Here is a 23,318-nt window from a genome sequence, read left to right as displayed (position 1 = left end):
ATCCCCGTGAGATGGTGCTTTTCACTTGATCCGACGGAGGGTAATGACCATTCGCTCATATCAATCAAGGTAGACTGCTCATGGCTCCTTCTTGCCAAGCTGTTCTGTAACTTCTTAAACTTGGAGGTTTTGACTCTTGAGTTTATAGACTTTTTGCAAGCTGAAAGGAAACAAAATAGTATCTTAAAACACAGATATATGCAAATTGCTAAGCCAACAATTTTTTAATAAAAAACATTCTTAATTAAATGGTATCTCTGAAACCCTAGAGATTTCATGATCTTTGCTTTAACTTGCTTAACACGAGATCTAGTGGTTCTGATACCACACTTCTTACATACTAAAAACTGGTGTGTACTTTGGATTGGTGGACATTCCAGTCCCTGCCCTCTCCTATGAGGGGTAAAGAGTATATTATGACTACAATGAGTACTGGAGTTCCCAATATAATGACCCATAGTGGCCTGTCTGGTTTAGGCCCAATTAGCCTCTGCAGGTTTGTGTATTTCATTGTTCAAACTTAACTTGGGCAAGTTTGCAGTACTCAAGACTCCCTCTCTCTTTCAACTTCACAGACGTGGGCGTGGTCAGCAACACTTGATATGGCCCATCAAATCTGGGCTCACATGTCTTTCCAGATACACCCAATCTCCTGGTTCAGGCTTGTGGGGATTCAGATCTGCTCCTGAATCTGGGAGAGACTGAGAAACTGACATCTTTGTATTCTCTAGTTTTTGCCTAAGACTTTTTACATATGCAGTTAGATCACCATGCTTATATTGTAACTATAATAACATCCTATCTTAGGTATGCTACCAAACAAGATTTCATAAGGTGAATAACCTGTGGTCTTGCTGAGTGTGGTTCAACTATTAAACAGTACTATAAATAAACACTTTGGCACCCCCTTTTGGGTTCTATGACACACCCACTAGCCTGTGGGCGATACAACACATGGAATGCCTGTTGTATTCCCAAATCATGCATTACGTGCTACATTATTTCTTCAATGAAATGAGTACCTCTATCTGATACTATAACTTCTGGTACTCCATATCTGCAAATAACTTCTGAAATTAATTTTCTAGCTATTGATTTTGCTGTGGCTTTTGCCATTGGCCAATAACTAAAAATGTCTGTGACTACCAATACATCTTTGGCAGCTGGATATAGTCAATTTGCAGTCTTTAAAATAGAAAATAACTTTAGGGGTTTGCTCCAAGGGTTGTTTTGACCTTCTGTCCTGGATTGGACATTCCACATATCCAGCAGGCTTGTACAAACTTGGTTGCAGCTGGATAAAATCCTGGAGCTATCCATCTTTCATTAACTAAATTTCCCATTTGATCCTTTCCCAGGTGTGTGAGTCCATGTCTGACTTGACACATAGGTGGATATAAGCTTCTGGGTAAGCATAACTTCTCTTCTGATTTCCATAAGCCAGTTTCTTCTTCCTGTTTGGATCCTCTTCTCTGCCATGCTGCTTTCTCTTCAGGAGCTGCTTGTTCCTGAAATTTCTTCAAATCCTGTAGATCAGGCATTTGAGGCTTTACTTCTTTTGTTCCTTCTGTCTGTGTAGTGTAGATTGCTACCTTCACTGGTTGGTTGGTTGCTTTCTTTTTTCCCAGGCTACTTTCTCATTCTTTCCTGCTTGGTTCTGAAGTTCAATCAGAGTAGCATAATGAGGCATTTGGTCTGGCACTTTAATGGTTACTGTATAGGCTTGCCTTTTCTGCTGGGGGCATTTTGAAAATTTTGATTAGTAGAACTATCATCTTGCTCTGGACCATCCAGGTTGACTGGACAGGTGGGTGAGGTCAGGAATGCCACTGGGACAGGTGTGGCTTCATCATTGATGAGTAAAAGCATCACCTTGCTTTCCTGCAGGGGGTAGGGCTTGACCTCCCAATCTAGTTGCTTCTATGGCTTGATCTGTAAGTAATTGTGGGGGAATCTGGTTGTGCACAAACACAGTTCTTGAAGCCCTGTGTCTCCTGTGGGTAAAGTTACTGTAATGGTACCTTTTGTTGAAATGTCAGTAGCTGCTGGGTACACCGCTGCTGCTGCTGACACAGGGGTTGCACACCTTCATGCTCTGTCATCTTGTGTGTGCTGCTTCACATATGGCTGGTCAGAAGCATGTTGCTGTCCTTGGATGTGCTTAAGGTATTTTCTGCAATCCTTTTTCTGATGTCCTGGAAGTTTACAATAAAAACACTTGCCAGTTATGTCATTACCTTGTGGGTCAAACTGTTTTCTGACCTGGAACTTCTTTTCTGCATCTTCAATGCCTCTCAGTACCTGTAGTATGGCTGTTATATCCATTGTCATGGCTTCAGATCTAACCTGGAAAGGTTGAGATCTTAATTAATTGTTCAAACCTTTAAAAAACCTTGTCTTTAACATCCTTGGTCCTGCAGCACCATCTACTGGATATCCTTCATCCTCTTGTCTAACCACAAGCTTATCATAGTACTGACATACACTGTCCATCTTCTGCACAATATCAGGTGCTGCTGGTGCAGTCTCCTGTATTTCAAAACATCTCCATTGCACACTTGCTAAGAGATTTGTACCACTTGCTTTAGAATATATCTCTTCCACTGCTGGCTTGTTTTCAACTTTCTTCCTACTCCCTTCTGCATCTGCCTTCTGCATCTATATATATCACACACTTGTGACAGTTGCTTATAAAATGCAGCGTTTCGCTAATATCCAGCTTCCTCAGGAGCATGTATGGATACATGCTCCTGAGGAAGCTGGATACCAGCGAAACACGTTGAGCCTGTCCTATACCTACCTGCATTTGAGATTGCTGTACATGCTGGCAAATTCTTGGTTACTCCTGGGTTTGGAACTTATCTTCGGCGCCCACCTGCGCTGTGGCTGATTTGGAACCAGACCAATTCTGGATTTCTACACAAGGTGGACTTGTTGCCTACTCATCACTGAGAACATTAACTACTGCTAAATTATCGGATTCTGCTACTAGCCAATTAAGGAGGTACTTTCCAGTGACACTTTCCATTGGAGTGAATCCTAGCCAGCTTTCACGGAAAATTCATTGCAATATGCTATCTATGCAGGTTGTGTATATGGCCTTTACTTTTTAATTAGGAATTTATTGATCTATCAATTGTTTGTCCAATGTGTTTTTAATAAATGTGTAATCTTTTTATTTAAACCGCTCAGATATCCACAATTCATTATTTGTTTCATAACAGCAAGCGCTGGTACAACTTTTCTGTTTTGTCTTACACAAAGGGCACTTTTCTGACCCCTCTGGTACACAACCATAACATGCTGGACATTCCTGTTCTGGAAAATCAATTCCCAGTCTCATAAAATCACCAGTTAAAGTATTCAAATCTGGGTAAACAGGTTTAATGTGTATAGGTGGATCATCAGTTGGAGGTCCAAGTACTGGTGCTGAGGTATCATATAATAGGGTTGTAGGTGCCGTCATGGGCAATATACCAGGTTGGGGTTGCACTGAGGGTGCAGTTACACATGACATGGGTAAATCAATATCATTAGTACCAGATAGTTCACTTTTTCTCTGTCTTATTTCATTCTCAACCTCTTGTGAGACAGTCTTCCAGATTCTAACAGTGTCAGAAAAATTCTTGCTGTCAATCCAATGTTTGTCATTTATCTGAAACCTTCTCCTTTGAGCAGGGTCAAATGTACCCTTTTCTGGAAAATTTGCCCTTTTAAAAATTGCACTTACCCCTTGAAGTGGTCTTTTCCCTCCCTTAGACCAGACAACGTCTAGGGGACTCTTTTCCCTAAGTATACTATTTATGCTAACCCATCGCGTGAATTGATCAGTTCACCTTGCGATATCCTTATGGGCTGCACCCGTTACTTGTACTGTGCAGTATCCTCAAAGTCAGTGTATACTTCTGTACTTCTGTGGGAGATCCTTATGGGAAAGTTAACCAAACTAACAAAAAGAGTAAAAAATTAAGCAAACTATTGGGATCTTAACTTCTGACACAACAACACAAGACTTTGATATTACTGACTTAACTCTACCTAGTCCACAGAGATTTCTCCAACCACTGTTTAGGAATGTTAAACTTTTTGAACAGATAGTAATAAAGTCAGGTGGTAAATGATTGACAGGTAAAAACCATAGAAAATAGGGATAAGCCCCGCCAATAATCTGTCTTAATATATCAGTTATACACTTTGAAACCTTGATCTTAACTCAAAAGATAACCTTAGGTGTCTATGGATATACTGGATACAAAGAGGATTATTTATTTAGATGTACTGTGTCTTTGCTTTATTTTATGCCACCTACTCATGAGTCTTTTAAGATCAGAAAAACTTCCTTCACCAATTATAATTCTTGGACTAATATCTAACAGTGACAAAGAATCAGAACAGACTACTTTAAAATCCTCTGGTATATGATTAGCAGGTAATTTACTTAGACAATATGGATATCTATCACCAATAAATTTTTCTATCACTGCTTTATCAACATGACACCCCAAAACTGTTGCAAAACCATCTTTAACTGAACCAACAAAGCGAAAATAACTCTTTTGCAATACACCTTTAAATTCACAGTAATCAAATTCAACAGCAGGGTTATACCACAACAGTATTGAGCATTTGCAATTCTGACATGTCATTTAAAAATAAAACCAAATTTTCCCTTGCAAAAGTGAAACTGAAACTTAAGTACTGTACTTTATCAAAGAACACAGAAAAACAAAAAAAATGTGCACCTTTTAAACCTTCAAACAGACAAGTGGGTTCAGAATAATCACGTGTTACTAACCTGCACACAGATGAACAGACGGAGAGACAATATACAAATACTGAGAGAGTAATCAAGTTGAAAAATCAATCTTTTAGATTACTCACCCGGGGTTTGTCAGCGGTTGTATATGTCCATCAGTTGTGTTGTCATCTGGTGTCGGCAGTTCAGTGATCCCGGACACGATGCCCCATGTATTGTTGGAGATCAGACTCCTCTACCAACTCCCTTCAGTTGTCTGTTCGATACCTTTACCAATGCATTGGGAATCCCAGAAAGCAGACAAGATGCAGGGTTATGTCAGCAGAATGAGACTGAAGCTCGTTTATTCGTCTAGGGATTATATAGCAAAAAGTTACTTGCATGAAGAACTTGATACATGTCATAAAACAAAACACAAGCGTCTTTTCTGAGAAATGCTCTCTCGCTACCCCCTCCTTTCTGTCCTTGGGAAGCAGTCTATACTCTCAACAAACTGTCTCATAACATGTTTCCAGGAGGCCAGCTTGACCTTTGGGTCTCACAGAACATTCTCTCTATTCTAACTTAACTAAATGTTAGCATTTGTATAACTCATTACGAAGCCTGAAGCATCTCTAAAATGGCTACTGTTATACAAGATGGCTGATAGCTGCTTTAGCATAATGCTGTCTCTCTCATATATATATTTTTATATACATTGAGCATTGCTCCTTTATTTAGTTATATTCAATATAAACACCATTGGCCGATTAGAACCCCTTCGTTTCCTATCCAAAAAATTTCAGGGACTTACTACTCCTGTGTACTTTGGGAATAGCTGACGCCCATATAGATTGCAGAGTGGTTTTTATATAAAATATATATATATATATATGTGTGTGTGTGTTTGAATTATTTTTACCTGCCAGACAATATCAGGCTCTGTTTTACTCGCAAGTGGCGCAATACTTTTCATTTTATATATATATATATATATATATATATATACATACATACATACATACAGCTTGATCCGGCACTCATTATTGCTGGTCTTTCACATTTATCTTGCTCTGGTGCCCTCCCCAGGTCCAATGGCCCAATGTAGTAACAAGAATCATGGGCGGCATGCTCTAGACTTTAAAAATTAGTCCTTTATTCCTACGTCATGTTTCGGGCTCACACCCGTCGTCCGGTTTAATCATACACAATATGACATACATTTAAGACATATTTATACCCCATCCAGCTTATTTACAAATTGCTAAGCAGTCTCTCTTGCTCCATGCCGCTCGGTGCTGCTAGGTCCACGCACAGGGAACTGACGTGATGGTTTCCTGACGTCATCAAGCGATGCCCAGCTCGGCTTGTCCCACCGCCAGTTACCTGGCAACATAAATAACATATACATTTAAAAAGCATAGCACTCAAAAGTATCTGTCTGGATTTTTACAAAACATTAATAGTACATAGTTTATGGGTTCCAATCCTAATGTTTAGATACATGTAGAAAAGTTACCATCAATCCCTTGTAATTACGGTGATACTTGTTAACTATTAACCCAGAGAGTGTGTTATAATGTGGCTCACAGAAAATACCACTAAGTAAATGTGTTAGTACTTATATGAAAAGTTATTAATATTATTACTTTAGAGGTAACACTGCAAACCTAAGGTTTCATTTAACCCTTTTGGTGCCAACGTATTGAGCATAAAAATCCATCTACACTCCCATTTTAACAAGATTCTTTCTCGATTACCACCTCTTGGCAAAACGGGTATGTGGTCAATTATTATACTTCGCAATGTAGCTATGCTTTGCCTTGCCAAAGTGTCTTGCAACTGGTTGATCACTAGTACCGGTTTCTAGTGCATGTCTTATTGCCATACAATGCATAGCCATGCGTTCGCTGAATTGTCGTTGGGTTTTGCCAACATATGACAACCCACAAGGACAGGTTAGTATGTATATGACAAATGTTATGGCACATATAACCGCATGTCGTATATAAAACTTTTTACCTGTGTGTGGGTGGTTGAATGTGGCACTGGGTACCATGGACCAACACATACAGTAGTACAGCTGAGGCACTTAAAGCCCCACGGTTTTCTGCTTAAAAAGTGTGTTTGTTTCTTTTTTTCAAAAGCTGTGATATCCAATTTGACCACTCTATCTTTTAAATTTCGATTTCTCAAATAACTAGGCATTAGTTTGGTATCTTGGAGTGTTGATAATTCCTTATCAGTATTGGCTATAGGCCACCATTTTTTTGCCTTTTTAGTCAATGTTTCGCTATGACTAGTATAACGATTGGGCCATGGTATGATAGATGCTCGCAGCGGTTCCTTTAGTTTGAGTGTTAACAGTACAGATCTGGGGTATCCATTAGTTTTTATCTGATCTAATTCATTCTTTCTATATCCCCTCTGTGTGAACCTCTGTATCATTGTGTTTAGTGCAGGTTCAACCTGTTCAGGGTTAGATGTTATTCTCTTCACCCTTAAACGCTGTGAATACAGTAAACTTTTTCTTAACGGAACTGGATGGAAACTCTCGTATCTGAGGAGGTATTCCTATCTGTTTGTTTTCTATACAAAGATGTCATAGTCACATTTTCCTCAATACGTATATCCACATCCAGAGATTGGATATTGCTGGCACTGATCTTATATATGAGTTTTACATTATTCAAAGATCTATTGTGTTTTTCCAACAATTCTACCAGGTCTATCTCCGTATCTGTCCAAAACAATAACAGGTAATCTTTGAATCTATGGTACATCAATATTCGAGAATCCAGATCAGTGCCACATTAAACAATTGCTTCTCCACAGAATACATAAATGCATTGGCATACAATGGGGCCACTGAGGACCCCATCACACAACCTGAACGCTGAAGAAAAATTGTCCATTATATAAAAAATAATTTCTCGTTAATACTAGCCACAGTGATCGTAACACAAATTCGATTGTTGGACCCTTATACAAAGGGTTATCCATCATTAATTCCTTGGCTGTCTGTACACCTGCATCATGTGGGATGCAGGTGTGCAGACTTGTTACATCTGCACTACACATTATGGGGTTGCCCTCTGTTAATCTCAAATCGTTAAGGGTGGTTAATAGCATATTTGTGTCCTTTAAGTATGAAGGTATCCCCTGGACACATGGGTTTATCAATGAGCCAAGTAGATCGATAAGGGCTGGTATAGTGATCCACAGGCTGATATTATGGGTCGCCCCGGTGGGTCTTGTATGCTTTTATGTTTCTTTGGAACCATGTAAAACAATGGGGTAATAGGGTACTCCACCAATAGCGCCTATATAATTCTGTAAATATAATGTCCTGTTGTTTAGCTTGTTTCAGGACTTTGTCCAATTCACATTTGTACTTATTTGTTGGATCTCCTAGGCAATAATTCGTATGTGTTGATGTCACTCAACTGGCGTTCACATTCCTTTTTATAGGATGATAAGTCCTGGAGCACCACTGCTCCCCCTTTATCCGCTGGGCGGATTATGATGTCAGTACGTTGTGACAAAGATTTTAATGCCAGTCTCTCCTCATATGAGAGGTTATTATGTTGTGGTCTGGTATTAGCCACTTTTGCACCTTCGTTGTCTAATAATCTAGTAAATGTTTTAATTGAGGAGTTTTGTGTTGTTGGATCGAACTTAGATTTAGGTATAATCTTCTTCAATTGCAATGGTATATCATCACCCGTAGGATCTGTGATGCTAGATGTTTTAGAAAAGTGGTCTTTCAACCTGAGTGTCCTATTTAATTTATACACATCCAGTTTCCACTGGAACGGATCCATTTTTGCTGTTGGTACAAATGTGAGTCCTTTGGACAGTACCCTGGTTTCTGTCACAGTTAAAGAGGTTGATGACAGGTTAAATACCAAGTGCTGTACTGGCGAGGTGGTCTCCTGTTTGTGGTTCCTCGTGTTCTGCCGTGCCCTCCTGGTCTGCCTCTTCCTCTTATTGGTGGTGCATATAGAGTAGACCAGGTCTGTAGGCCTAAAGGGCGACCATCCTACGTTGAAGATTGCGGATCATTCTCGCTCTGTGAAGCACTAGATTCATCTATCTCTCCAAATCTGGATTGTTGTCTGCATTTTCTGAAATACTTTACTCTTTCCTTATTGGGCTTGTTGTTACTTGCCCATGGGTATACACGTCTAAGTTCATAGTCTTGTTGGACTTTATGAAGTTTCTCCTTTTTAAATGCTATTAAATCTTTTTTATATTTTTCCATCTGTGTAGTCAGTTTATTTAATCAAGTGTTATCCGTTTCCAACAATAATGTTGTTTTGTGGGTCTCCTCAAATGTTGCAATCTTCTGTTTAATTGCTCCTAATTCTTTTGTGGACTCTTCGATTACCAACAATAATAGGTCCATGGAGCACTAATTTAGAATGGAGACCCATTTGCGACAAAATGCTATGTCATGTCTCCCAATAGTGGGTGTGTTATGTATGCGGAATCCCCTTGGTATTCATTTATTTTTATAGTAATCTGAAAGACTGATGCCGTGATATAAGAAATCACATTCCTTTTGTTTTCATTTCAACCAATAGCGGTATAATGTGTCTGGATCCGATGCTAACGGGTCATCATCCAATCCCTCTTTGTATATAATTGATTCTGCCTCCACATCTGAATAGCTGAATGTCTCTTTAGCATCCAAATATGTCAAATCCACAACTTGTTCCATTCCAGCTTCAGAAGTTGCCATTGGATACTGAACACTATTGCACTTATTTGCATGTATATGATTCAATCCATTAGCTCAGATACTAAAGTGCTTAGTGCTATTAAAACCATAATGTATCATATCCCGGATAAGGTTTTATATATACCTCTGGTGCCTTAATCCAGCTAAACGTCCAATTTAAACTTGTGCAATGGACACAGCTTAATACAGGTATGCAGTATGATCCGGCACTCTTTATTGCTGGTCTCTCACATTTATCTTGCTCTGGTGCCCTCCCCAGGTCCAATGGCCCAATGTGGTAACAGGAATCACAGACGGCATTCTCCAGACTTTAAATATTTAAAAATGAGTCCTTTATTCCTACGTAATTTTTAGGGCTCACGCCCGTCGTCAGCGACGATCATGCACGATATGACATACATTTAAAATATATTTATACCCCATCCAGCTTATTTACAGTCTCGCCTGCTCCACGCCGTTCGGTGCCGCCGGGTCCACGCGCAGGGAACTGACATCACGGTTTCCCAACATCATCAAGCAGCGCCCAGCTCGGCCCGTCCTGGCGCCAGTTACCTGGCAACATAACAAGAAATATTTTAAATGTATGTCATATTGTGTATGATTGTGGCCTGATGACGAGCGTGAGCCCGAAATGTGACGTAGGAATAAAGGACTCATTTTTAAATATTTAAAGTCTGGAGAGTGCCGCCCGTGATTCCTGTTACTATATATATACATATATATTATATGTATCTCCAAAGGTCTGTCAGACCATATGGAGGGCACTCACCAAACCGATAAAAATTTCAATATTGCTTTATTTGGTCATCAGCATCCCAGGTTACAAGATTTTGTATAGTGTATTTTGACATTATATTTGATGTATGATTGTAAACCCTGTAAGCAGTATGAGTTCCTTTGTGGATACAATCTGCTGATCTATTAACTAATTACTGCAATAGATGTGGGGTATTTATAGGAGCCTGGGAGGCATTGTCAGTATGCCTCTGGTCCTCTTGGTGGTAGGATGTCCTATTTGTCTGTCTTGACCAAGACCCTGTGTGGGTCGAAACGTGAATTGTACCTGTGATGCTGATGACTAAATAAAGCAATATTGAATTTTTTACCCGTTTGGTGAGTGCCCTCTATATGGTCTGATAGACCTTTGGATATATATGTGGAACATTTATTGTTGCCATTGTGGAGCACCCCACAGATGAATCTTTCCGGATATGAGTGCGGATTATAATGGAATATTATTTGTTTTCACCATCATATTGGAGTGATTACATATCCAGCACCCATTGTGATTTAAACCCTTTTGGATCTATTTTGACATTTTTATATTTTTTGAAACAGGGGACATATCCTATAACTGGTTTCAGAGGTGGTTCTGACCAGATTTCAGCAATTCCAGTAGAGATATCTTCTATTTTTTAAATAGATGATCTTTTTCTATAAATAGTTATTGTGTCTTTGTTTTTTGTACTTGTTACCAGACCTGCCAGATATTTACAGTTATGTATTTGCTGTCTATTTGCGATTGTTGTGGTATGTCTCAGTCCGGTATTAGTGTCTTGGATGATGACTTACTTATTGCGGCTCAAAATAATTTTATCTCGTTAATGGATGATGACGCTGATAAGGGGATTCGGTCTGAAAGTCAACACTGCCTAGGTCGACAGTGTTTTGGTCGACCACTATAGGTCGACAGGCATTAGGTTGACAGTGATGGAATGTCGACATGTTCTATGTCGACATGAGTTTTTCAAAATTTTTTATTTTTTTGAACTTTTTCATACATAACGATCCACGTGGACTACGATTGGGAATTTTAACCTGTGCCGAGCGCAGCAGCAGTGGAGAGAGGCACCGGGGACACGGTGCACTAATTCGGCTTCCCAGTCACTGTACGGAGTAAACAACACCAAAAAAACTTGAAAAACTCGTGTCAACCTTGTGAACTGTCGACATAGAACATGTCAACCTAGGAACCATGTTGACCTTCTATCCCTGTCGACCTAGTGCCTGTCGACCTTCAGTGGTCGACTCAAACATTGTCGACCTAGATGGTGCAGATTTGATGAACCACACCCGCTGATGAGATATATTTTGAGCAGTTAAGTTTTCAGAATTACCTGCTGAAACACCTACTGATCTATACCACAAATTGTTGAAACTAAGGAAACGTGAGACCGATTTGTTGTTACATGGTCAATTCCTCAGTGAATACCATCGGACCAAAAAGATGCCAAGTGGTTTCAGGATACATAATGCCAACATTAGGGAGAAATAATCCTTCTTTTTGTTTAAGATGGTGTTGTGTCTTGAACAAATGTTCTTCTGATCTTATACTCCTCGTAATTGAGGAAGTTAGTTCTGAGCTAAAGGAAGTTAGACAGGACTTGGAGACTTTCAAGGGCCTCCACCTTAAGAAACTCTCGAGTGACAAATCCGAACCATGGATTGATAAGAATAAGAACCATGTAGAGGCATACCAGCAGGAACTATTATTATTTAAAATAAATAAACTAGATACTGTTTAACAATGACTATTAGACACATACGGTATATAGGTGGTTAAGTCGGGACTCTAATGATCCACCCAGATTTCATAGATTCAGAACAACTAATGTTGACTTTTCCAGTGTGCTATCCTCCTCTGACAGTGAGACTACAGACTCATTGCGTAACAGTGGTCAGAGTGGGTCTTTTTAAGATCACTGTACATACCCTCCTTTCTGCAGAGCAGGCAGACAAGTAGTCACCAGAGGAGGGGTGGCAAGTGGAGGAAGAAGACCAGGGCGGAGACCCAGAAAATGAGTCTAGTTTTTAATTTATACTCAAACCACCTAAGTTCTGCCGAAGCATTGCTGTTATCCCTTGGTTTGTCATATATTCCTACCTGTACACATGATGCATTTGATTATACTGTTGACAACTTCCGGTTTGGGCATAAATTACGCCTACGTGAACATTTTGGTAAATCGATAAATAAAGAAAGTACGGTTAGGAAATATGTCAGGCCAAGTACGTTTGATCCTGTATTCCAAAATGCCAATATTAAATCTTATGTATGCACCACTGAGGTCCTTAGTAGACCTAAGTATTATAATTTGACATCACAACAGAGATGTGCTCTTACATCCCTTAAAAACAATTCTTCCATCGTCATCCACTCTGTCGATAAGGGCAGGGCAGTGGTCGTGCAAGACTGGCATCCGTACCATAGGGAAATCAGACAACAGCTTTCTGATGTTGGTACATATGTAAAACTTGAGTTTAACCCCACTGTATCAATAAAAAAATCAATTGACCACATTATTGGCCTTGGATTGGTGGCAGGTTGGATTGAATCTGATACAACCCAATATTTAACAGTTGACCATCCTGTTACCCCAATCATTTATACGCTACCTAAGATCCACAAATGTTTAAATGACCCTCCGGGTTGGCCGATAATTTCAGCCAGAGGATCTCTACTCCAATCATTGGCCATATATGTGGATCAATTCCTGCAGCCGCTAGTCCAACAAACTAAAAGTTATATTCGAGATACCTCTGATTTTTTTTTTTAATAAGTTTAAGATTTTGTGTTTCCTTCATCAGAGACTTGGCTTGTAACTCTTGAAATTCAATCCCTCTATACTGTAATCCCACATGTGGGTGGGATTGAAGCAATTAAATCACATTTGTGTGTAGCTGCTTATACTAAGCCACCGATTGAATTTATTTTGAATCTAGTTAACTTGATCCTGAAAAATAATTATTTTATGTATGGTTCTGACTACTATGGTCAAATCATCAAAACCATGATGGGTTCTAATTTAGTGCCTGCCTATGCAATTCTTTATATAGCAACATATGAAGAAGAATATATCCATAAACAGCTTGGCATGAAATTATTGCTATATTTCCGGTTTATTGACAATATATTTCTGGTATGGTCTGGCACCAAGGATGATTTTATAAAAATGGTTGAGCATTTAAATCACCTGAGTGAACCTATTCACTTTACGTACACCATAGACCAACATTTGATTAACTTTTTGGATGTGTCCATTTTTAGAGAAGCTAATGGATTTTGCTTTACTCTATATCGTAAACCAACAGACCGTAACACTTTATTACAGGCAAATAGTCAACATCCAACTCGACTCGGAGAGTTTGCCAATCTCTGAGTTTCTTAGAGTTCTTTGGACCAACTCTTCAAGTGAGACCACTGAAATTAAGCTTGATGAAATGAGGAAGAGGTTCCTTGATCGAGGATATTCATTACAAACAGTTGAAAGATGTTTGTCTAAAGCTATTTATCGGTTTCAAAATCCTATAAAGAACAGTGCTAAAGGTAACAATGGGGGCCGCTTGGTCAGAGTGAGTACCTTTGACCATACATCAAATACCGCACAAGCGGTTTACAAGAAATATTGGCCGTTGGTTACCTCAGATCCTTCATTACAGCTACGAGGGACGCTCTTATAGAAGAGGCCCAAATTTATGACAACTTCTGATGAGACCAACAGTCCAGCCTATCGAATATGCTAGCCATTGGTTGTGATCTTCTAAACAGGGTTGTTACAGATGTACTGGCTGTGTAGCCTGCCAGTCCATGGCTAGTGGTAAGCACTTTGCCCACCTGCATAGTGGCCAAAAAATTGCCATTAAACATTGTCTCACCTGTACCAGCCAATATGTTATTTATATCCTGATATGCCCTTGCGGGCTATATTATGTTGGGATGACAACACGCTCATTTAGGGATCGAATGGCAAATCATAGGTACTCCATAAGGACAGCACTCAGTTCTGGATCAACAGACAAACCGGTGGCTAAACATTATCTAGCACATTGTCATCAAGTCTCTACGATCCCATGTATGTTGATTGATCATGTCCCTAAACCCATACGTGGTGGGAATCATGAATTGATGTTAAAGAAGTTGGAATCACGATGGATATACCAACTAGACACGATCATGCCAGGGGGACTGAATGAGAACAACCCACTCACCATCTTTCTTCAGTAGGGCTGATTGATCTTTTGTATCTCTTTTTTTAAAGAAAACTTTTTTCTTTTGAGTTTCATTGGTTATTGGCTATGGTGTTACACATTTTTATGTGTAGAGTTTTGTGTAATATGTACTATATGTATTTTATATGTGTTATTGTAAATGCATCCTGTGTGGTCATATGTGATATATTCACTTATGAATATCTATATCAGGATGCAGATCTTTATAATTGTTTAAAGTTGTTTTATGTGTGTGATTGCTGTAGTGTGTCTCCCAGGTTCCTGAATACCAATTATGACCATATACTGTATACACTATACCTAGTAATCTATATATAGCAGAGGTGGCCAAAAGGTAGATCGCGATCTACTGGTAGCTCGCAGAGCATCCGCCGGTAGATCGCGAGAGACTTAACAGAAAATAACTGTAAGGAGCCTGCCACCACTGCTTCTCTTCACAGTTCCCAGGCATGCAGTGTGCGGGTGCGCGGGTGTCATAATGACATCACTCACGAAATGAGGAGCCTGGCCACTAGTTGAATCCAGTTTATCCAGACGGCAGTGGCGACGACAGGAGAAGCAGCCAGCAGGAGGCCATGCAGCTTGAAAGCGGGAGCTGTGACTGCAGGGAGAGGGAGGACTGAAGCTAGGCAGAGTGACAACTTGTCAGGTAAGTTATGCAAAGGGGTTTCTTCACAAGGGCAGGGACGATCTGCAAAGGGGGGGGGGGGATATGCACAGAGCATGGTATCTTTACGTGGTAAAGGTTTTTTTTTATACACAAAGGGGGATTTGCAAAGTGTGGAGGATCTGCACAGTGGGGATTATTGTAAAGGCAGTTATTATGCGGGGGACTGGAAGGGGGGTATCTGCAAAGTGGGGGATTTGCACAGAGGAGGGTATTGTACAGGGGGCTATTATGCAGAGGAGTGGAAGGGGGTATCTGCACAAGTGGGGTATCTGCAAAGGGGGGGATTTGCACAGAGTGGGGTTATTTGGTGTTGTCATTCTTAATACTATTTTTAAATGTGCACGTTATTATTGGTGCTGTTATTTGATAACATCATTACTAATGCTTTTTTTAAATGTGAGCCTTATTATTGGTGTTATTTGACGCCAGTAGATCACCGGTAAGTGTACAAAAAGTAGATCCCAGGTCCCAAAAGTCCGGCCACCCCTAATATATAGTATATATGTGTATTAATATATTCTGACTTACTAGATGCTCTTATTTTTGAAGTTTTTATTTGAAACAGACTATTATTATGGATTTCTGGGATCGCGGCGTCCGTGGAACGCACAGGGCAGGCGTAGAACACAAGCGCCTATGATGTAGGTGCAGGTGCCGTGTTCCCCTTTGCGCTGTGTTCAGTGACTTGACACGGCGGGGGCCGGTTTGTTGACGCACACAGGAAGTGATGCATCTTTCGGCACAGCATCCTTTGCTCTGGTGAGTGTGTTGCTTATGTAAAACATGGCATGTATAATTCGGGAGTGCACCGGGAGATGATGTATTCTCTGGTGTCACACACCCCTTCTGACTGGCTATGTATTAATGCTCGCACCTGTGTTAGTTATATAGGTATGCATGGTGCGGTATCCATATTAATTCGTACAACAACTACTTTGTGAAATCCAGTATTTCTAAACTTTTCTGATACCTGATGGGTGATATCAGTCTATATTGTCAAAGTCAAATTGCATATTTCGATATTTAGAATACACTATGGCATTGACTAATGGATGCGTCTACGATACGGTAAAAGACGCATTTGTTAATAAATATCATTGTACCTCATAGCAAATATTTCTTACTCTGTTCAAACAGGCATTGTCTCATCTAGACCTAAAACATATTGGATGTGTAAATACCGTTGTTTGCCTCAATTGTTACCATGAACAATTGGGATTTGGTGGTGATTCAGTAAATTCTATGCTGTCATTGTCATTGAACTACAGTATAGCAAACAAGAAGCCAGATACCATACAATTGCTAAGGACATGCAGATTCCGGGCTGTGTGCTCTAACTAACACACCCCTGCACTTACCAGAATCTTGTGTGCATCCTAAGTGATCTAATTCTAAACCAGGTGACTAAACGTTATATTCAATATCATATAGACCAGACACTACTATTTGATTTAATAGGGATATGTCAAATGTATTATGTATGCTGGCTTTATGGTTTATATAGTACTGAACTCTCCCCTACACAATGAGTTACACCTAGTCTTTACACAGCTGGTCAAATATATGGTAATAATTTGGTGGTTGCAAGGATATTGTCACCTATTGCGGCAACAAGTTATTAGCAATACCGGATTCATGTATTTTCCTGTATGATACTGTGGTCGGTTTGAACTGGTCTTTAGGTGGGAGCCCAGAGGTAAACAACTGTAATCACATCACAAGATTAGGCATCGCCCAGTGTTCGAGCTGACCAATGACCCACGGTGTACTAAATAGGTCCCGCCCCTGGATCAATGGAAGAAGATCTTACATTCCCCATTGTACTGTTATTGGAACATTGTATAAAAGGACATGCACCTGGCCCAAGTTTCAGGCACCCTTTCTCAGAGGTCATCTTGTAAGATGACTGAGGCCTGGAATCCAGTGGTGCAGCGTATGTATGACGGTAACTGTTACTATTGTATTGGTATAGTTGTATTGCTAATTGCACTTGCGTTTATTTCCCCTGTGTCTGTTGTATATTATTGTAAGTATTATTGAATCTTTGAATTGTATTGTGTTGCTACAGTGTAGCATTGTTATCCCCTTGTGTCCGCTATTATATATGGTTATTGGGCTGGACCTTTAATCCAAATTTACCCCTCTGTCTCGGCTAAATTATTTTGTTAACCTGGCGAAGAGTCAGGGACGCTTCCGACACTATACTAAGGTTTAAGTGTATTATATTGCTGTAGCCATATATATTCACCAAGGTATTATGAGAGCATCACAACGCTCAAAAGGTACGCTAAGTGGCGATACGTATAGGTACACCCGTAGCTGGGAATAAAGTGCAACAGCGTAGCATTCAAGAACATGCGCAACAGACTTATTGTCCATTGGTTTATTTAAAAAACAGTTTATCACAGTTGGGGGCTCTAGCCGGCCCTTACAGACTTTAAAATAAGTACCGTATGCAAGACTTACGTTTATTAGCAAAGGGTGGGATTGACGTCATCAAATTCTTGCTGGAAAAAACAAGTCTGCGTCGGTACAAAGTTTGAAAGGTGCTAACGTGAACCAGCGGACAATGAGTATCTTGGTATATTGTAGTAATCATATATTGTATTTATATTGGGTTTATTGTCATATTCTTGTTTGCCACAATAAAAAATGGGGGTTTGCTGTTTGAACTGCTTGAATCATGGTTAAGCTGTATGAATATTACATTCACACAAGCGTAGTCACAGGCCTGTTCGTAAAATCAAACTCCGGTAACCATCGGAGAGTGATTTGCGTATAGTTCGGATATAGTGCTTAGAGGATTGTTGAAAAAAGTTGTGTAATTGTTAGTGATGAGCGGGTTCGGATCCTCGGAATCTGAACCCCCCCAAACTTCACCCTTTTTACACGGGTCCGAGGCAGATTCAAACCTTCCCGCCTTGCTCGGTTAACCCGAGCGCGCCCGAACGTCATCATCCCGCAGTCGGAATCTCGCGAAATTCGTATTCTATATAAGGAGCCGTGCGTCGCCGCCATTTTTCACTCGTGCATTGGAAATGATAGTGAGAGGACGTGGCTGGCGTCCTCTCAGTTTTATTCAGGTGGCTGCAAATGTCTGTGCTCACTGATTTATTGTGGGGACTGGGGACCACCAGTATTATATAGGAGGAGTACAGTGCAGAGTTTTGCTGACCAGTGACCACCAGTATTATACGTTCTCTGCCTGAAAAACGCTCCATATCTGTGCTCAGTGTGCTGCATATATCTGTGCTCACACTGCTTTATTGTGGGGACTGGGGACCACCAGTAGTAGGAGTACAGTGCAGAGTTTTGCTGACCAGTGACCACCAGTATTATACGTTCTCTGCCTGAAAAACGCTCCATATCTGTGCTCAGTGTGCTGCATATATCTGTGCTCACACTGCTTTATTGTGGGGACTGGGGACCAGCAGTATTATATAGGAGGAGTACAGTGCAGAGTTTTGCTGACCAGTGACCACCAGTATTATACGTTCTCTGCCTGAAAAACGCTCCATATCTGTGCTCAGTGTGCTGCATATATCTGTGCTCACACTGGTTTATTGTGGGGACTGGGGACCAGCAGTATTATATAGGAGGAGTACAGTGCAGAGTTTTGTGACCAGTGACCACCAGTATTATACGTTCTCTGCCTGAAAAACGCTCCATATCTGTGCTCAGTGTGTTGCATATATCTGTGCTCACACTGCTTTATTGTGGGGACTGGGGACCACCAGTATTATATAGAAGGAAGTACAGTGCAGAGTTTTGCTGACCAGTGACCACCAGTATTATACGTTCTCTGCCTGAAAAACGCTCCATATCTGTGCTCAGTGTGCTGCATATATCTGTGCTCACACTGCTTTATTGTGGGGACTGGGGACCAGCAGTATTATATAGGAGGAGTACAGTGCAGAGTTTTGCTGACCAGTGACCACCAGTATTATACGTTCTCTGCCTGAAAAACGCTCCATATCTGTGCTCAGTGTGCTGCATATATCTGTGCTCACACTGCTTTATTGTGGGGACTGGGGACCAGCAGTATTATATAGGAGGAGTACAGTGCAGAGTTTTGCTGACCAGTGACCACCGGTATTATACGTTCTCTGCCTGAAAAACGCTCCATATCTGTGCTCAGTGTGCTGCATATATCTGTGCTCACACTGCTTTATTGTGGGGACTGGGGACCACCAGTATTATATAGGAGGAGTACAGTGCAGAGTTTTGCTGACCAGTGACCACCAGTTTATACGTTCTCTGCCTGAAAAACGCTCCATATCTGTGCTGCATTGTAGTATATATAGTAGGAGTACAGTGCATGATTTTGCTGACCACCAGTATATAATATATAGCAGTACGGTACAGTAGGCAACTGCTCTACCTACCTCTATGTCGTCAAGTATACTGTCCATCCATACCTGTGGTGCATTTCAGTTTTGCACAGTTTGCTGACCACCAGTATATAATATATAGCAGTACGGTACAGAAGGCCACTGCTCTACCTACCTCTGTGGCGTCAATTACACTATCCATCCATACCTGTGGTGCATTTCAGTTTTGCACAGTTTGCTGACCACCAGTATATAATATATAGCAGTACGGTACAGAAGGCCACTGCTCTACCTACCTCTGTGTCGTCAAGTATACTATCCATCCATACCTGTGGTGCATTTCAGTTGTGCGCAGTATATATAGTAGTAGGCCATTGCTATTGATACTGGCATATAATTCCACACATTAAAAAATGGAGAACAAAAATGTGGAGGGTAAAATAGGGAAAGATCAAGATCCACTTCCACCTCGTGCTGAAGCTGCTGCCACTAGTCATGGCCGAGACGATGAAATGCATTCAACGTCGTCTGCCAAGGCCGATGCCCAATGTCATAGTAGACAGCATGTAAAATCCAAATAAATAAAGCTCAGTAAAATGACCCAAAAATCGAAATCAAAATCGTCTAAGGAGAAGCGTAAACTTGCCAATGTGCCATTTACGACACGGAGTGGCAAGGAACAGCTGAGGCCCTGGCCTATGTTCAAGGCTAGTGGTTCAGCTTCACATGAGGATGGAAGCACTCATCCTCCTGCTAGAAAACTTAAAAGAGTTAAGATGGCAAAAGCACAGCAAAGAACTGTGCGTTCTTCTAAATCACAAATCCCCAAGGAGAGTCCAATTGTGTCGGTTGCGATGCCTGACCTTCCCAACACTGGACAGGAAGAGGTTGCACCTTCCACCATTTGCACGCCCCCTGCAAGTGCTGGAAGGAGCACCCGCAGTCCAGTTCCTGATAGTCAAATTGAAGATGTCACTGTTGAAGTACACCAGGATGAGGATATGGGTGTTGCTGGCGCTGGGGAGGAAATTGACAAGGAGGATTCTGATGGTGATGTGGTTTGTTTAAGTCAGGCACCTGGGGAGACACCTGTTGTCCGTGGGACGAATATGGCCATTGACATGCCTGGTCAAAATACCAAAAAAAATCACCTCTTCGGTGTGTAATTATTTAAACAGAAATGCGGACAACTGGTGTTAAGCCGTGTGTTGCCTTTGTCAAGCTGTAATAAGTAGGGGTAAGGACGTTAACCACCTAGGAACATCCTCCCTTATACGTCACCTGGACCGCATTCATCAGAAGTCAGTAACAAGTTCAAAAACTTTGGATGACAGCGGAAGCAGTCCACTGACCACTAAATCCCTTCCTCTTGTAACCAAGCTCCTGCAAACCACACCACCAACTCCCTCAGTGTCAATTTCCTCCTTAGACAGGAAAGCCAATAGTCCTGCAGGCCATGTCACTGTCAAGACTGACAAGTCCTCTCCTGCCTGGGATTCCTCCGATGCATCCTTGAGTGTAACGCCTACTGCTGCTGGCGCTGCTGTTGTTGCTGCTGGGAGTCGATCGTCATCCCAGAGGGGAAGTCGGAAGACCACTTGTACTACTTCCAGTAAGCAATTGACTGTCCAACAGTCCTTTGCGAGGAAGATGAAATATCACAGCAGTCATCCTGCTGCAAAGCGGATAACCCAGGCCTTGGCAGCCTGGGTGGTGAGAAACGTGTTTCCGGTATCCACCGTTAATTCACAGGCAACTAGAGACTTGATTGAGGTACTGTGTCCCCGGTACCAAATACCATCTAGGTTCCATTTCTCTAGGCAGGCGATACCGAAAATGTACACAGACGTCAGAAAAAGATTCACCAGTGTCCTAAAAAATGCAGTTGTACCCAATGTCCACTTAACCACGGACATGTGGACAAATGGAGCAGGGCAGACTTAGGACTATATGACTGTGACAGATCACTGGGTAGATGTATTGCCTCCCGCAGCAAGAACAGCAGCGGCGGCACCAGTAGCAGCATCTCGCAAACGCCAACTCGTTCCTAGGCAGGCTACGCTTTGTATCACCGCTTTCCATAAGAGGCACACAGCTGACAACCTCTTATGGAAACTGAGGAACATCATCGCAGAATGGCTTACCCCAATTGGACTCTCCTGGGGATTTGTGACATCGGACAACGCCACCAATATTGTGCGTGCATTACATCTGGGCAAATTCCAGCACGTCCCATGTTTTGCACATACATTGAATTTGGTGGTGCAGAATTATTTAAAAAACGACAGGGGCGTGCAAGAGATGCTGTCGGTGGCCCGAAGAATTGCGGCCCACTTTCGGCATTCAGCCACCGCCTGCCAAAGACTGGAGCACCAGCAAACAGTCCAGAACCTGCCCTGCCATCATCTGAAGCAAGAGGTGGTAACGAGGTGGAATTCAACCCTCTATATGCTTCAGAGGATGGAGGAGCAGCAAAAGGCCATTCAAGCCTATACATCTGCCTACGATATAGGCAAAGGAGGGGGAATGCACCTGACTCAAGTGCAGTGGAGAATGATTTTAACGTTGTGCAAGGTTCTGCAACCCTTTGAACTTGCCACACGTGAAGTCAGTTCAGACACTGCCAGCCTGAGTCAGGTCATTCCCCTCATCAGGCTTTTGCAGAAGAAGCTGGAGACATTGAAGGAGGAGCTAAAACAGAGCGATTCCGCTAGGCATGTGGGACTTGTGGATGGAGCCCTTAATTCGCTTAACCAGGATTCACGGGTGGTCAATCTGTTGAAATCAGAGCACTACATTTTGGCCACCGTGCTCGATCCTAGATTTAAAACCTACGTTGTATCTCTCTTTCCGGCAGACACAAGTCTGCAGAGGTTCAAAGACCTGCTGGTGAGAAAATTGTCAAGTCAAGCGGAACGTGACCCGTCAACAGCTCCTCCTTCACATTCTCCCACAACTGGGGGTGCGAGGAAAAGGCTAAGAATTCCGAGCCCACCCGCTGGCGGTGATGCAGGGCAGTCTGGAGCGAGTGCTGACATCTGGTCCGGACTGAAGGACCTGCCAACGATTACTGACATGTCGTCTCCTGTCACTGCATATGATTCTGTCACCATTGAAAGAATGGTGGAGGATTATATGAGTGACCGCATCCAAGTAGGCACGTCAGACAGTCCGTACGTATACTGGCAGGAAAAAGAGGCAATTTGGAGGCCCTTGCAGAAACTGGCTTTATTTTACCTAAGTTGCCCCCCCCCCCCTCCAGTGTGTACTCCGAAAGAGTGTTTAGTGCAGCGGCTCACCTTGTCAGCAATCGGCGTACAAGGTTACTTCCAGAAAATGTGGAGAAGATGATGTTCATCAAAATGTATTATAATCAATTCCTCCGCGGAGACATTCACCAGCAATTGCCTCCAGAAAGTACACAGGGACCTGAGATGGTGGATTCCAGTGGGGACGAATTAATAATCTGTGAGGAGGGGGATGTACACAGTGAAAGGGGTGAGGAATCGGACGATGAGGAGGAGGTGGACATCTTGCCTCTGTAGAGCCAGTTTGTGCAAGGAGATATTGATTGCTTCTTTTTTGGTGGGGGCCCAAACCAACCAGTCATTTCAGTCACAGTCGTGTGGCAGACCCTGTCGCTGAAATGATGGGTTCGTTAAAGTGTGCATGTCCTGTTTATACAACATAAGGGTGGGTGGGAGGGCCCAAGGACAATTCCATCTTGCACCTCTTTTTTCTTTCATTTTTCTTTGCATCATGTGCTGTTTGGGGACTATTTTTTTGAAGTGCCATCCTGCCTGACACTGTAGTGCCACTCCTAGATGG

The 23,318-nt window shown here is 41.7% G+C and overlaps 1 long non-coding RNA gene across 2 annotated transcripts in view; it reads right to left on the bottom strand.

The window, feature by feature from the left end:
• Window positions 1–4,889: 4,889 nt before the first annotated feature.
• The window catches only part of LOC135059652 (uncharacterized), a 143,905-nt gene continuing 125,476 nt past the window's right edge, over window positions 4,890–23,318 (bottom strand). For both annotated transcript variants that reach the window (XR_010246066.1, XR_010246060.1), the window contains one exon: window positions 4,890–6,121. This is a non-coding gene — a long non-coding RNA (uncharacterized LOC135059652). The remainder of the gene's footprint in view (window positions 6,122–23,318) is intronic.

This window comes from Pseudophryne corroboree, chromosome 1, assembly GCF_028390025.1.
Source record: "Pseudophryne corroboree isolate aPseCor3 chromosome 1, aPseCor3.hap2, whole genome shotgun sequence".
In the NCBI taxonomy this organism is placed as follows: Eukaryota; Metazoa; Chordata; class Amphibia; order Anura; family Myobatrachidae; genus Pseudophryne; species Pseudophryne corroboree.
The sequence above is the reverse complement of the archived record's forward strand: the minus strand, read 5'-3'. Positions and strand labels throughout refer to the sequence as shown.